At 38.2% G+C, this 15,064-nt stretch overlaps 1 protein-coding gene across 1 annotated transcript in view; it reads left to right on the forward strand.

Annotated features, from left to right (window-relative positions):
• Nucleotides 1–15,064, forward strand: part of ADAMTS3 (ADAM metallopeptidase with thrombospondin type 1 motif 3) — a 236,137-nt gene that overhangs the window by 80,345 nt on the left and 140,728 nt on the right. The gene's annotated exons all lie outside the window — the stretch shown is intronic.

Consider the following 15,064-nt stretch of genomic DNA (forward strand, 5'->3'; position numbering starts at 1 on the left):
TTCATATTTAATAATTTATAGTATATAAGACACCTTTGAAAAGTCAAAATGACTTGATATGCAGATTGTTTTCATTGGCATTTCTCATTAATAGTTCCAATGCTCTGCCAGTTTTTTTGCCAATTGATAAGCTGTAGGCAGTAAACAAATTGAGCTCAATCAAGTTCATCGTTAGTGGCCACTAATTTCCAATAGAAGATTTAAGTGTTCTTTTAAGGTCCTTGTTACGGTCAGCCCTACTCTTACTGATAATGGTGTGGCACTTATTAGTAGAAACCCTTTCTGATATCTGGAGGTAGACACTAAATACTTGTTTATAATCATGATCATTATTTATATTAGAAGTTCTTAACTTGGGAACCACGGAGGCAGCTTCAGGTTACCTTAGACATGCTCAAAGTAGTGTGAAAAATGTTTCATGGGACCATTTTTAAAAAGTTTATCATTTTCATCATTCATTCAGTTATTCACTGAATCATCATTTATTCAAATATCTCCAAAGAAAACTAGACACAGAGGAACTTATAAAAACACCCCTATTCTCAAAACCTCATTTGCATTTAGTTAACTACTTACGCCTTAATACCAGACCTTTTAGATACCTATTTGACCACCTTTTTTGTTCTTATTCTTTTGACAATTTCCTACGCTCAACTCTAAGCATTTTGGTGGGGCGGGGGTGGGGACGGTGTGGGGGAATGGTGCTTGGTACTGTCTTTGTTTCCAAGACAAGGAGGGTATGGACAATGTTTTAAAAATTTGTTTTGTTCCTTTTTATTGAACTTATTAGGGTGACGTTAGTTAACAAAATTTTTCAGGTTTTAGGTGCACATTTGGTCTTTGTTTGTAATTAACATTGTGATCTGTTAGTCTCTAGTTGAATAAGTGGCCTTATTTTAGAGACAGAGGGAGGGAGCAAGGGAGGAAAGACTGATTTGGAGAATTCAGGCCTCTGGGATGATGGACTGGTGTGAGATGGATATTTTAAACCTGTTATTAACTACACTTTAATAATCTTAAATACAGCTGTAGGATCTCCCCTCTTCTCTCCTAATAGTAAGAAAAGGAATGTATCAGTTTCTTTTCTCTTCATGACTATGAGGCGACTACCTCCCTCCACCTCCAAATATTACTGACCCTAGACTCGCCAGATTAAAGCCCCGCTCTCCTGTCAATCTAGAGTAGACTGCAGTCGCTGAAGTGATAAAGGAAGCCATCAGTGAGTGCGGCTCCCTGGCCTCTGTTGCTCCTCACTCTTCACCAGAGCCCTCTCTCCCGAAGATGAGCTCAGTACTGCCTTTCTTATAACTGTTCAACATAGATGATGAGTTTATTTCATGAATGAAAATGTAGAGAGAGTATGAAAGTTATAAAGTGTGTTATGTGTTTTGAGGATATATGTTGGTTTTGAATCAGTCTTTCATGATTTTAAGAGAGGACAGTACTGTGTAGTGGTTAACAACCAGGTGTGGAATCTGTTATTTTAGACCTACCACTGGTTAGTTCTATCACCTTTACAGCTCAGGATAAAATGGAATAGTTGTGTACCTATATGCTGGGGATGGAGCAGGCAACATTCTTGGCACCTAGTAAGTCCTCAGTACATGTTTATTGGTGATAGGAGTCATTTCTTGATGTCTCCCAGTTTTAGTGACTTATCTAGGAACTACTGCATTCCATTTACCCCTGGCTGGTTTGGCTCAGTGGATTGAGTGTCGGCCTGCGAGCTAAGTGTCGCTGGTTCGATCTTCCAGTCAGGGTACATCAGAGAAGGAAAACTCTGACTCCAAAAAACCTCCGCTGCCTTGCGGCATACCTCTTCAGGGGAAAGGCTAAGGGAGTAAACCCCGACAGAAAATGTGGAGCCGGAGTCCCTAAGGCGGTTTGACGTTGTAGTCAACACCAGCAACTCCTGCGGCGCACCTGAAGCCAAGCTGTATTGACTCCGTCTTTCCCTTGGACCCTTCAGCTGCGAAGAGAGGGGGGGTCTGCTGCATGGGCAACAGCAGACCCTCCATATCACCCTGCCCAGGCTCTGTAGCTTCAGCTTCACTGGAGAGGACACTCCAGCGTCATCGCAAGATGTCGATTCAACACAGGAGGAGACAGATACCGTGTCACTCCTGAGTCGGACTGCACAGCCATTCTCGGCGGTGCAAATAGACTCTTAAGAAGCTACACCATCGTCTCTCGAGATGGACGGCTGCCGACGACGACTGCATTCCATTCAAAGTAAAACAATAACTTCTATTTAAATAAAACATCCAAAAATCTATATTAACAAATTCAAGAAGCATGTAATATCGAATTTGGAGCAGTACTAATTTCTCTCTGCCTAGCTAGATACTAGATCTCTGAACATTCAAACATATTAAAAATAAAGTGTATTTGTTCCCTTATATTGCAAACAGAGTATTATTACTGTCATTCTGTGTTTAATGATTTTCAGCATGTAAATATAAATGATTTATCTCTAACATTTGCTATGTTCTTCCAGTTTCTTGTAAGTAATGCCTATTTACAGTGGGCAAGGAGAGCCTGATAAAATTCACTCACTAATGTAGGACACTTCGGGTTACTAGAAAAGCTCACTACATTTATTAATTTTTGGTGTTGTTACAAATGTAGCACATCTTTATTTCATTTAGCATTTAGAGAGGCTAAAAGATATTTTAAACAGAGAGGAAGAAAAAATGCTCCCACCCCTACAACTCAAAGATCTCTTTTGTTTATATTTTGGGTAATTTTCTTCCACGAGTATTTCTACAAATTTAAGACTTCCAGTAAATGCTATTTTGTGTATGTTCACTTTAGTTAGATTCTCAAGGACTATGTTCTGTCTTTGATCATTTTGTAATTTCTCCTGGTGTTGTCTTTAACAAACACTATGTGGGGTGTGCTCTGTTTAAAACCAGAACAAATAGAGAAGCAAACATACAGATACAAATATAAATAGTGAACCAATAATTGAGGAAGAGCCTACAACTGTAAGCATCCTGGTACATAGAAATACACGTTTTCTTCACAGTTTTTCTCTACATGTGTCCTGGCATGGAAGGTGGGGATCAAGAGGAAGTAAACACTGGTAGGAATACATGGGTGCCTGTGTAAGTGAATTATACAGCCTTTTCAGCAGATCTAAGTAGGTTAAGAAACCATTTAGAAATGATATAAAGTGCATTTCTCCTTTGATTATAAGATTCATCAGCCACTGTGGAATTTCTTAACTTAGTCATTGTAGTCCTTTCAATAATAGATAATTTTATGACAGTTTATCTGTAAAACCAAGAGTGTTTAAGTCAAAGGTAATTATTAGAATAAAATTTAATATTTCAGAATTCTGTGTATTAATGTATTATTTTGTAAGAAATTTGTAAGTAGTTCAGAAAGTTAGTACAACAAAGTGAAATGCCTAACCCTGAGTTGAAATAGAAAATTGACTTATTTCATCAATATTTTAATTCAGATGGTTTTAGTCTTTGTGAACAAGCATGAAATATTATTATTCCTCATCTTCGTTGCAAAGATGTGTATGTGTGTCTACACATATCCTTAGCTTGGCCAAGCAAATTGGCAAAGGCAATGTAATTGTAAAGATAAAAATCTATCCAATTGTTCCTTTTCTCAGTGTTGACAGAGAACTTTGCGATTTTAGGGGGTAGGCGAGGGGAGTTTCCTCTGACTTTAATTTTAGAAGCTTAGCTGGCATTTTACTTAGCTATTGTAACTTGACCATTTCCAATGAGTTTGTTCTGTTTAGGTCTACTCTCTCTTCCTTGTAAGGAAGCAAAGTGAGAGAAAAACAGCAAGTGCTGGTCCTAGGGATGCCCTGTGCGTACTGGGACCATGCCACTTTGTGGTTGATAAGATTTTTTTCAACATGCATGATGTATTTTGAAAAATCTTATCAGAAATATATTGAATTTTGTTTTTTGTTCATTTGAAATTTAGAAAAATATTTGGAGCCACTTTGTATAATAAACTTTTTTCCCCTTAGTATCATGCTATTTCTGTGTCTGTGGTTACAAATTTCTGGGTCTGAAAAATGTTCAGTTTACGTCACAAAATAACACTGGTCTTATTTATAAATATATTGACATTAGAACAGGGCTAGCTTTTCCACTACTGCTTCTACAGCTGTTTTTTAAAAGTTAAGTTTCATGCATTTTGCCAATCTAGTATACTCATGGTTTGCTACCATTTTGGAATCTGACAGTCAGAAATTACCTCAGACATTGAGAAATCTGTGTCATTCCTTTCCTATTAGCAACTTTTTTTTTTTTTTTTTCTGTTGACATTTGTTCTGAGTAGCTCAGATCCATTTTAGCCAGGCAGTCACTTCGTGCTAAATGCTACTTGACCTTCAAGAGTTCATAGATCCAGCCAGGATTGGGTCAGACTTGATCCTCTCCAGTTTTATATACCTGGTCAACTTCTCTGGCCAGAATTAGGCTTTGATACTCCTAAAGATCAGTAGATAATTTCCTGAAATGGTATGCTGCTCTTTTCACTTGTCCACAGTCTGTCTCTACAGTGAAAATAACGGAAATTGTGTTCGTGCTGTTTTCTTTTGGAACATCTTATTTGATGCAATCTCTCTTTCTCTCCCTCTCTCTCTCTCTCCTTCCTTCCTTCCTTCCTTCCTTCCTTCCCTCCTTTCTCTTTCTTTCTTTCTTTCTTTCTTTCTTTCTTTCTTTCTTTCTTTCTTTCTTTCTTTTTTTCTTTCTTTCTTTCTTTCTTTCTTTCTTTCTTTCTTTCCTTCTTTCCCTCTCTCTCCTTCCTTCCTTCCCCTCCATCCCTCCCTCTCTTCCTCCCTCCATCTCTTTTCTCTCTTTTTCTCTGTCTTTCTCTCCTCTCTTTTTCTCCTTCTTTCTCCCTCCCTCTTTCCTTTCATCTCCCCCGCCCCCCCCCCCCCATCCTTCTACTCCTTCTCATATTCCTCTTGCTGGTATGTCTATGAAAGCCTTTCTAGCAAGGCAGGTGCGAGAAGTGGCTGAGATGGCACCGGCCACCCAGCTGGAATGGACCAATAATACTGATTGAACAAGCTTTGTGGAGGCTACACCTTTGCAGTATTAGGCCATGTGCCACGGAATATAGTTTGCCATAGACTTTCTTAGATTGTGTAATCATGGCAGGCCTTCTGTGTATTTGTGGCACTGGAACCATTGAATCCCTAGGAAAAATTCTATATGACAAACCTTTTACTACCTCTACACAGGCATGAGAAAACACAGGTTGTGAAACAATTATTCAAAGAACAATAATAGTCATGTAGTGGGTTAAGTGAAGGTTTTGTAGCTTTGAAGCCTCATACAGATAAGATAAGCAAATCTTACCTGAAAAACAGTGGGGTGTCTTTTTCTACTGCAGGAGCGCCCTTCATGCTTTTCCATGGTGACAAATCCCGGTCTTGTCGCTCCTTGATCATGTGTATCAGCAGAGGTGTAAGTGAGATGCTGAGAAATAAAATTGGATGATATGACAAGAAATGACTGAGGAATCTGTGACGGTCAGAAAGGGATGTTATTTAGGCTGAGAGCTGAAAAAGAAGAAAGTGCCAGATGTGGGGGAAATCAAGAGGATTAGGCGTAAAACATATCAGGCAGCAGGAGCTGCTGAGGTCAGTGAGCTATGAGGAAGCTGTTAGAAGACAAAGTCCAAGAAGTGGGAAGAAGCCAGACCTTATATGGCTTTACTATCCAGAGTAAAAGTTTAATTTTAGGTAAAATGGGAGCCATGGAGGGTTTAAGCAGAAGGATGATGTGGGATGGTTTACTTTTTTCAAAAACAGATTATCTTGTGTAGAGAATGGAATGGAAAAGGGGCTAGAGTCTAAGGTAGAGGCTCTTGGTTTCCAGGTGAGAGGGGATGGTGGCTCAAACTCTGGTAGCAATAAGGGAGGCAGAAAGAAGTAATTGATTCTGGGTGTGTTTTGAAGGTAGCTTGACAGGCCTTGCTGATGAACCTGATATGTGAAGGAAGAGAAAGAGGAAACAGTGATAACTCACAGACTTTAGATGTGAGGAAAAGTGCTGACAGGCCATTTCCTGAGATGGTGATAATTAGGGGTGTGGTTCGTTTTGATAGCAGACACTGAGGTCCTGTTTTGGCCTTGGAGAGTTTGAATGACCGCCTGACTTTCCCATGGAGATATGTTGAGTAGGCAGTTGGTAACCAAGACTGGAGCCTCACAGCGAGGTGAGGGCTGGAGATTTAGGTGACATCAACAGTTGGAAGATGTTCTTAGTATCGTGAGATCGGATGGGATCACCTAAGGGAAGTAAATCATTAGAAAGGACAAAGAGGCCTGAAATAGAGTCTTCATGCTTCCCTACTTTGATGGTTTAAGTACAGAATGGACCTAGTCAATGAGACAGAAGAGCAGTAGTCAGTAAGGTGGGAGGAAAACAAGGAGAGGATGATTTCCCAGAAGCCAAGGGAAGATAGTGGATCAGGAATGAGAAAATGGTGGCTCTAGGTTTTGTGGAGTCTGTTACTTAATGTGTGGGTCCTTTTAGCATGAGAAGGAAACCATGAGAAATTACAAAGTAGACACATAAAAATGCCACAAATATCACACAATTTTGGAAATGTAGTTTATTAATATAAATACATGCTGTACTTTTATAATACTCTTTTTGTGGGGGTGAGTGCTTAATCTTGGATTGTTTCTTCACATTACAATAATTTTGTAATATCTTCTACAGAGATTAGAAAGGCAAATAATTCCCTATTTATTGTGGTTAGACAAAGTTTTATTTTTAGTACTGATAATTTTAGAAAAGTTATTTTAGTATTACATAATTGATGATGTCATGTAAATTTTTGGGATTGTTGCCAAATTGTGGGGAACTTCTATCAAATTCATATATGAGTTCTCAAGTTTCAGGAAATTTAAAGTTTTTTATGAACATAAAAAATAATCTTTGGTGACACTCATAAACCAGTTTATTACTGATATTTTTGTGTCATCACCCAGGAAGGTCTTTCTACTCATGGCAATTAGAAATAACTGAACTATCGAAGAAACTTAAACTGGTCACAGAGATATATCCCACTGAACCCAAATCGAATATACTTCCAACTCAGTTTCTGTCTGTATAGATTCATAAAACATTTGCTAGGGCCCCCCAGCACAACAATAAGTGTGATGGAGAGGAAGTTGAAGTGAGACAGCAGTCTTAATCCTGAAGTTAAAATATCCTTTTTTTTTTAAATTTAAAATGCATCATGGAAGCATTGTTAGGGCCCCTCCCTGAGCATTAGAAGTGGCCTCTGTGAATATAGGGCCTAAGCCTTAAACTTGGTAAGTGTCTTCTGGGGAGAGTGGTAAGGTAAATGAAGTGCATGCAGGACAGGCAGAAGACCAAGTGAGATAGAAACAGAGAGGTCCCATTGATTTAAACTAAAAAAAAAAAAAAAAAAAAAAACTAATTAGGATAAAAATATTAGGTCTAGGTCTTTGATGAAAAGTTTTGTGTAAGCAGCAATATGATGTACTGGGCAAATAACACACACACTGGTGAAATCTCCCGGCTAGCAGAGATAAGATTTGAGTTACATGGAGTGGAAATACACATTTTATCTGATATTTACTTCATTAGGGCCAGAAATTTGCCTTTCGGGGCCAGTTGTGCTCTTTCTGGTTTTATCTTCTATAAAATGTGTAAATGATGAAGATGAAGATGAATGTCCAGCCGTCAAATGCCTTCCTCAATTCAACTTAGGTCCTTTTTGTCTCACGGCTCAAAATCCGAGTTGTTTTGAACACAGGAAAAACCTAGGTTGATTTTACATCTGCATTTTGTTAAATTTGTTTTCAAAAGTGGTGTCAGGTCCTGACTCAAATTTTGCAGTGATTGAATATAAACTTTATACCTTTGCTCACAATTGACTGAAGTTCTATTCTTAAAGTCAAATAAATTTGGGTTGAGATCATATTATTTGTCCAAATAATCATCAACATTAACTGCATGAAAATAGGTCAAAATGGAAATTGGAAAGTAGGACTTGGAGAGGAGAGGGATTGATTGGAAGTAATGGGCTCCTCCCATGGTCTGATGGCAGCTGCTCCTTTTGCTTGTTCATGTTGTTATTTATTTAGTATCTGACTGAAGCTAGAGTCCTTGTATGATCTGCAGTCTGTTCTTCAACTTAGACCAGTTCCAGGAACAGTTGTGTGTGTTGGGAATGGAGTTGTGAGGGAAGAATATCAGAGAAATGAAAAGAACCTATGGCTCTGATGTTTAGAATTGCTTTAGTCCCCTCTGAAATGTCTTTGTTTTCTTTATTATATTGCCTGATTCACGGAACTGCTGTTTGACCCCTGAAAAACTGTTCTGTTTTTTTTTTTCCTTGCCATTTAAAAATATCAGTTTTAGGTTTTTAATGTGAATTGGCAGATTTATTCAGGTAGATGAAGAGGGAAGTTATGGGCAGGTTTCCCACATGCTGGAGTTAGCTAAATTTCAGAAGGATTCAAGAAATCTTAGATTAGCTAGTTCAGCCTTCTATCCAAAGACTATCTTCTCAGATAATCTAGATGGTGAGTTGACCTTTATGTGAAGTCTCGTTATCGCCTTTTCATAAGTCTGCCCTGTACATATTGTTAACTATAGTTTGTAAGGCCTCAGATTAAATTAATTAGGAAGCTTTTCTTTCACATGATCCTTAACATATATGAAGATTTCATCATAGCCTTCTCCTCTTAGGTTAAATAGCCTTAGTTTATTTGTTCTGCCTGTGAGATGGTGTTTGAATTACATGCCACACCGATCACTTTTCTTTTGTTGATTGTTGCTCCCTTTTCCACCTGACTTTGTTCATTGTTCTACCCTCCCAGTTGATTTGGAAGGATGACCTTCCCTCCCCAGCTCCAGGGGAAAGTCATGATCAGAATGAGCCAGTCTTTGTCATCTCATTCCCTTTGCTGGGGATTGGGTTAGGCATGGTCTGTGACTCAATCCTTGTTCTGGGACCTGAGAGGAAGTCAACCAGGGGATATTTGAAGAGACTTTTTCCCAAATCAAAGGAAACATTGAGGAAATCAGTTATTTCTTCCCTTCCTTCCTCCTTCCCTCTCTCCCTGCTTCCCTCTCTCCCTCCACCCCTTCCTTCCTTACTTCTCTTTTTTTTCCCCCTTCATTCCCTCCTACCTTCCTTCCTTCCTTCCTTCCTTCTTTTTTTGGATGTGGAGCTGTTAGTAGTTATCATCTAGAACTGCTGCAGTTAGCTTGGAAACATTAGGAGAGACATGACTGAAGTCTACGGATACAAGGTAGAAAGACTAAAAGTCCTTGGATCCTTGAGTTCAAGTTGAGAGCTTGAGCACTCCTTCTACATCACTTCTTGTATGTGAGATAACTGATCCTTTCTTGTTTCCATTTCTTACAGTTTCCTCTTCTGTTACTTGTCACTCTGAGCATCCTGACAGACACCCAATCCCTTGTATTATTTTAAGTTTCCTATAACTTCTGTCAATTGGTGATACCCTTACCATTTTTTGTAATATCTTGTTCATGGAATTTTTATATTTAACCAAAATCTTTCTTTAGTGATTCATAAACATAGGCAAAGACATATAACTTGATTGATATGGAAACCAAATTTTCTACTAGAATTTTATTCTGGAGTTACGGTGGCATAGCACTTGGCAGTTTTTTGTTTTCTTTTTTTTTTTTTTTTTTTTTTTCTGCAGAGGGTTTAACAGTGGTTAACACTGACTGGTTGGGCCTATGTTTTCTTAAAGGCAGCACCCTGGGCCATGTACATTTATTTGACTTTTTTTTTTTTTTTTTACCACTATATATTTTTATTCTTGTTTATTCTATTACGGTTGTTCCAATTTTTCCCCCTTTGCCCTCTTCTGGCCAGCCCACTTCCTGTTCCACTCTCACAGTCCATTCTTTTTTATAACAAGGTTTTGCTGATAACAGTAACATTTTGCCATTTTGTCTTATTGGCTTTCTTTTCCTGTTCAACCTTTAAAGTAAATGCATTCAAAAATCCTTCTCTTGTAAAATTGATTTCCACCTAGTACTCAATATATTGAGGACTGTATTATCCAACCGAGACTTTGAAGCAGGTAGAGAAACAGATTATTCAATCATTTGCTGGCTGCACTAATTGGCTGAGGTCAAGTATGTTTAATGTGTGCATTTCCGTCTCCCCAACTTGCCTCCCTCTTTATCCTCCCAGATTTATGCTTATAGATATGGGCAGGTATTTATTTCATACCCACTTTTTATGTACAAAGTAGATGCTGGTGTCATTCACTGCTATGAACTATTACCTGTTTTCAATAGCTTTATCAAGATATAATTCAAACACCATACAATTCACCTATTTAAGATTCAGTGGTTTCTAGAATAGTCATGGAATTATGCAACCATCACCACGGTTAATTTTAGAACATTTTCATCAAGCTAAAAAGAAACCTTGTGTGCATTAGCAGTCACTCTCCTTTTCCTCCCATTTCTCTCCCTTTTCCCTCAGTTCTAGGCAGCCACTACTCTATTTTCTGTCTCTGTGGATTTGCCTATTCTACACAGTTTGTATAAATGGAATAATAAAATATGTGTTTTGCACCTGGCTTCTTTCACCTAACCTGTTTTCAACGTTCATCTCTGTTGTGGCACATATCAGTTCTCCATTCTTTTTAATTGCAGGATAGTATTCCCTTGTATGGCTCTACCACATTTGATTTATCCATTCTTCAGTTCAGGGGCATTGACTTGTTTCTACTTCTTGGCTATTATGAATTATTTAGTATTGTGATCTGAACTTATCCTTTACTTTCTTCACTTTGCATCCAAACTTGCAAAGTCAAAGAAAGAGGTAAACTATGCTGTTTCCCTCTGATTGTATCAAGCATTTAGATATGACTTTTCCATGTGTGAGACTTTAGCCACCTGATTCCTTAAAACGTGTTCATTCAAAATGTGTTCATAGCTTCATTCAAAACAAAAATAATGAAGGAAAGAAAACTCAGACGCATCCAAATACAAATGCCCCCACACATAAATCCCTGGATTTAAAAAAGTTAAAGAAATTCACATGTGAAAACATTACTTTTAACACAGACGGTAATTGTAAACCTGGGTTTAGATTTAAATTGGAAAAAATACCCTGAGGTGTTTAATGTTTATCCTTAAATGTCCAGGATAAGACCATGATGACAGCTACTGACTAATTTTTTATGATCTTGGAAAGACATGAGAGGAATACATTTTTATCATGCGTCACACACGCAGATTTGCGTACCTCTTTTACCTCCCCATTTAGAATTTGGTGAGGGTAGCAGGGTTCTTTCCTTATTTGTTTTTCTCAGAACAGAAGAAGGAACTATCTGTGCATTTCTGTGTTTGTATTTTCTCCTCAGAAGGGAAGTCAGCCTTGGACCCATTTTCACTCAGGCACACAACAGCAGCTATGTAGTGTGCGTCCCCTTGCCTGCTGCTGTTGTAGCAGAGAGCTGAGCTGCTTTTCCAGTTTTCTGCAGGATGTGGTGATACATATAAGGACTATTCATTAGGGTGATTACCTCCCTGTGTGTTTCAATTCCATAAGTATAGAGCTCTATCTCCCTCTGATACTCATTCTGTAGCCCATTAGGTTTAAGTAGGTAACCCTTGAATGACCTTGAATTACTACAGAGGGCACCAGAATGACCAGTATCAGTCTTTTCTATTGCCAGAATTTTGAGGAATAATGGACCTAAAAAGAGTAAACACATGAAACAGGATTGGTTGAACTAGGAATGTGAATGAGGTTTCTTGGACTTTTTTTTTTTTTTTCCTGCTGCTGCTTCTAGTGCCTCTGTGGTTTCAGATTCCCCTAAATGGAAACATTAGCTGTTAAAATTGCATTAGTGTATTTGAATACGATTGTGCTTGATTGCCTAACAATTAACTAGCTCTGACAAGGCTTAAGCTACTCCATCTTTGGTAGAAAATTTAATCAACAAACATTTGTGAAACTCTACAAATTGGCAGGGAGTGTGCTGAATAGGATACAGTGGTGACTTTCAGTCACATCATTGTTTGGGTGCAGATAAAGACATTTTTAACACTACAGGATAAGCTTTGTGATGGCTGGGACTCAATGTTTTCATTAAACATTGTACATCTCTGTCTAAGCACAGTCCTAGACAAGTGATAGGCACTCAACACATATTTTTTGAATGAATGGATACATAATCATAACATTGTATTCAAATGCTATAGTGGAAACCTGTAGAACATGGAAGGAACTGGCTTTTCCCTGGTGATGGAAAGAGTTTTATTTATTTATGTCCTTTAACACTGTTGTGACGACAATCAGGTTTTACCAGGCTGGTAAGAGCAGGGAACTAAATTATGAAAATAACTTCTTATGTTACAGACATCATGATGAATAAGTTATTTTAACACTCATATTAGTTGAGCAAAGTAGTATCATTATTCCATTGTATTTTTATTATAGTATTTATATTATAACATATTATAATAATCCTTTTATTATTGGGCTATTATTGTATGAAGGGGAAAAATGAGGTTTGGTGATATTAGGTGAGTAACCTAAGGTCAAAGAGCTTCCCAGTGATGGGCCAGTTTTTAAACTCAAGGATGGATATCTGTCACCCCTTTTCACATGAATGACAAGTAACTTCCCAAGTAAGAGCTAAATATCCAATTTCAATATGAAAAACAAACACACAAACAAAAACCAGAAAACTTCCTCTTGCTTTCTACTAGTTAAAAGGTATCAGTAAGCCTTTTCATGTTGTGCTGCCTTTCCTTGCACTCAAAGTGATCCTTCTTTAGTGCTTCCCCTCTAGGTGATCTCTTTTGGGTGCTCCCACTCTCAGGTGTCTTTCTCAGATCCCGGACACCACAGTGTGGGAAGCCCTAGCCACACAGAGAACTAGGTCTATGAGATATGGCAGTCTAGATGCTGGCTGTGTGAGTGAGGATTCTTCAGATAATTCTAGATTTCAGCCATATGAGTCTCTTCAACCCCTAGCTAGTCTTCCTAGCTAGTTCCAGACGTTGTGGAGCAATGATAAGCCATTTTTACTGTGCCCTGTCTGAAATCCTGACCCACAGCACCCGAAGAAAACACGATGGATGGAGCTGCAGCAGTCATGTAGTGACCATGAGGGAAAGGCCATAAGAATTGCTCAGGTGTCAGCCTGGACATTAACTTGTACAAGCAAGAAAGGTAGCCACGTTCTAGGAACTTATTATTAAGGCCTCCATTTCTTCCTTCCTTCCTATTTTTCTATATACTTTTATTTTTATTTCATTTGTGTTTATTATTATTTATTCTATTTGTTTATTACAGTTGTCCCCATTTCCCCCCTTTGTCCTCCTCTGTCCAGTTGTCCCCATTTTCCCCCCTTTGTCCTCTTCTGTCCAGCCGTCCCAATCCCTGCTCCCACAGTCACTCCCCACACCAATATCCATGCCCATGGGTCATTCATACATGTTGTTTGACTAGTCCCGTCCCCTTCTTTCCACCAACACCCTCCTCGTTCCCCTCTAGCAACTGTCAGTCTGCTCCCTCTTTTCATGCCTCTGGTTCTGTTTTGCTCATTATTTTGTTCATTAAATTCCTCTTTTAAGTGAGATCATATGGTACTTGTCTTTCACCAGCCGGCTTATTTCACTTAGCATAATAGTCTCCAGTTCCAACCACGCTGTCACAAAAGGTAGTGTGGTTTGGGAAGCACCAGAAAATGGTTCTGTATAGGAACAGGTTATGAATATTTAAGCTGGTAGCTACGGTATTGAGATGAATCCTGAATAAACCAAGACCAGCTCTATGTTGAGCCTTTTTCCTTTGACAAAGTTGCAACCTCTGATGAGAGAACCTTTATAACAGGAGTTGGATACTCCTGATCTGGAGAGTATCATCGGCACATATAATAAATAATGGGCAATTGTGAATGATGGTATGTACTGCAATTTTTGATAAAATGTTAGAGAAGACTTAAAGTGGTTTATGCAAGAGTTGGAAACCAGGCAATTTCTAAATCTACTCCTTTGGAATGCATAGAGACCAAGGTCCTCTGCGTTAGCCCCGGGTCTGACCCTGGCAGAGGAGACTGTTCAGCTCCTTTCCAGAGGGGAGAGATGGAGTGCTTATGTCCACTTCATCCACACAGGGCTGACTCCCTGTCACTCCCAAATAATGATACAATTCAAATAATCATCCAAGAACCATGCCCTCTGATGCTCCATGCATGAAGTTAATTTGAGGTGGATCATAGACCTAAATGTAATCTTAGAGCTAAAAAAAAAAAACTCTTAATAGAAAGTTTTAGAGTGGTCAAATATTTCTTGAATAGGACACAAAAAGCAGTAGCCACAAAAGCCATTGACAAGTTGATTTCATCAAAATTAAAAATTCTGTTCCTCACATCATTAAAATAATGAACAGACCACAAATTGGGAAAAAAATATTCACAACATGTTTCTGAAAAAATATTGTGTATTGACTATTTAAAGAAATCCTACAAATCAGCAATGAAAAGGTAAACAATCTAATTAAAAAAAAATAGACAAAATAATTGGACATCTCACCAAAGAAGATATTCAAAGTGTCAATAAATATCTGAAAGGTATAGTATATTCATAAACTAGAATACTACTCAGTAGTAATAATAAGAAAATACTGATCTATGCAACAGTATGGGTGAATCTCAAAAACATTATGCTGATGGAAGAAGCCAGATTCAAAACTCTACATAAACTATGTTTCTATTTGTGTGAAGTCAGAGAATAGTTTTAAAAAAATCTGTGATGGTGGAATTAGAAAGTGGTTGCCTGGGGATGGGAGAGAAACTGACTAGAAAGGAACATGAGAGAACCTTTTTAAAAATTAAAAAAAAAAAAAATTATTTGTGCTGTTACAGTTGTTCCAATTTTTCCCCCTTTCCCCTGTCCTCCTAACTCCCTCTTCCCACAGTCAATCCCCACACTGCTGGAGAGAACCTTTTGATTCTGACAGCTATGTCTTATATTTTGTTTTTAGTGTTGGTTACACGGGTATTTGCAATTGTGACCACTCATTGTATGGA

This window comes from Furipterus horrens, unplaced genomic scaffold (assembly GCF_987537825.1).
Source record: "Furipterus horrens unplaced genomic scaffold, mFurHor1.1.pri manual_scaffold_2, whole genome shotgun sequence".
In the NCBI taxonomy this organism is placed as follows: Eukaryota; Metazoa; Chordata; class Mammalia; order Chiroptera; family Furipteridae; genus Furipterus; species Furipterus horrens.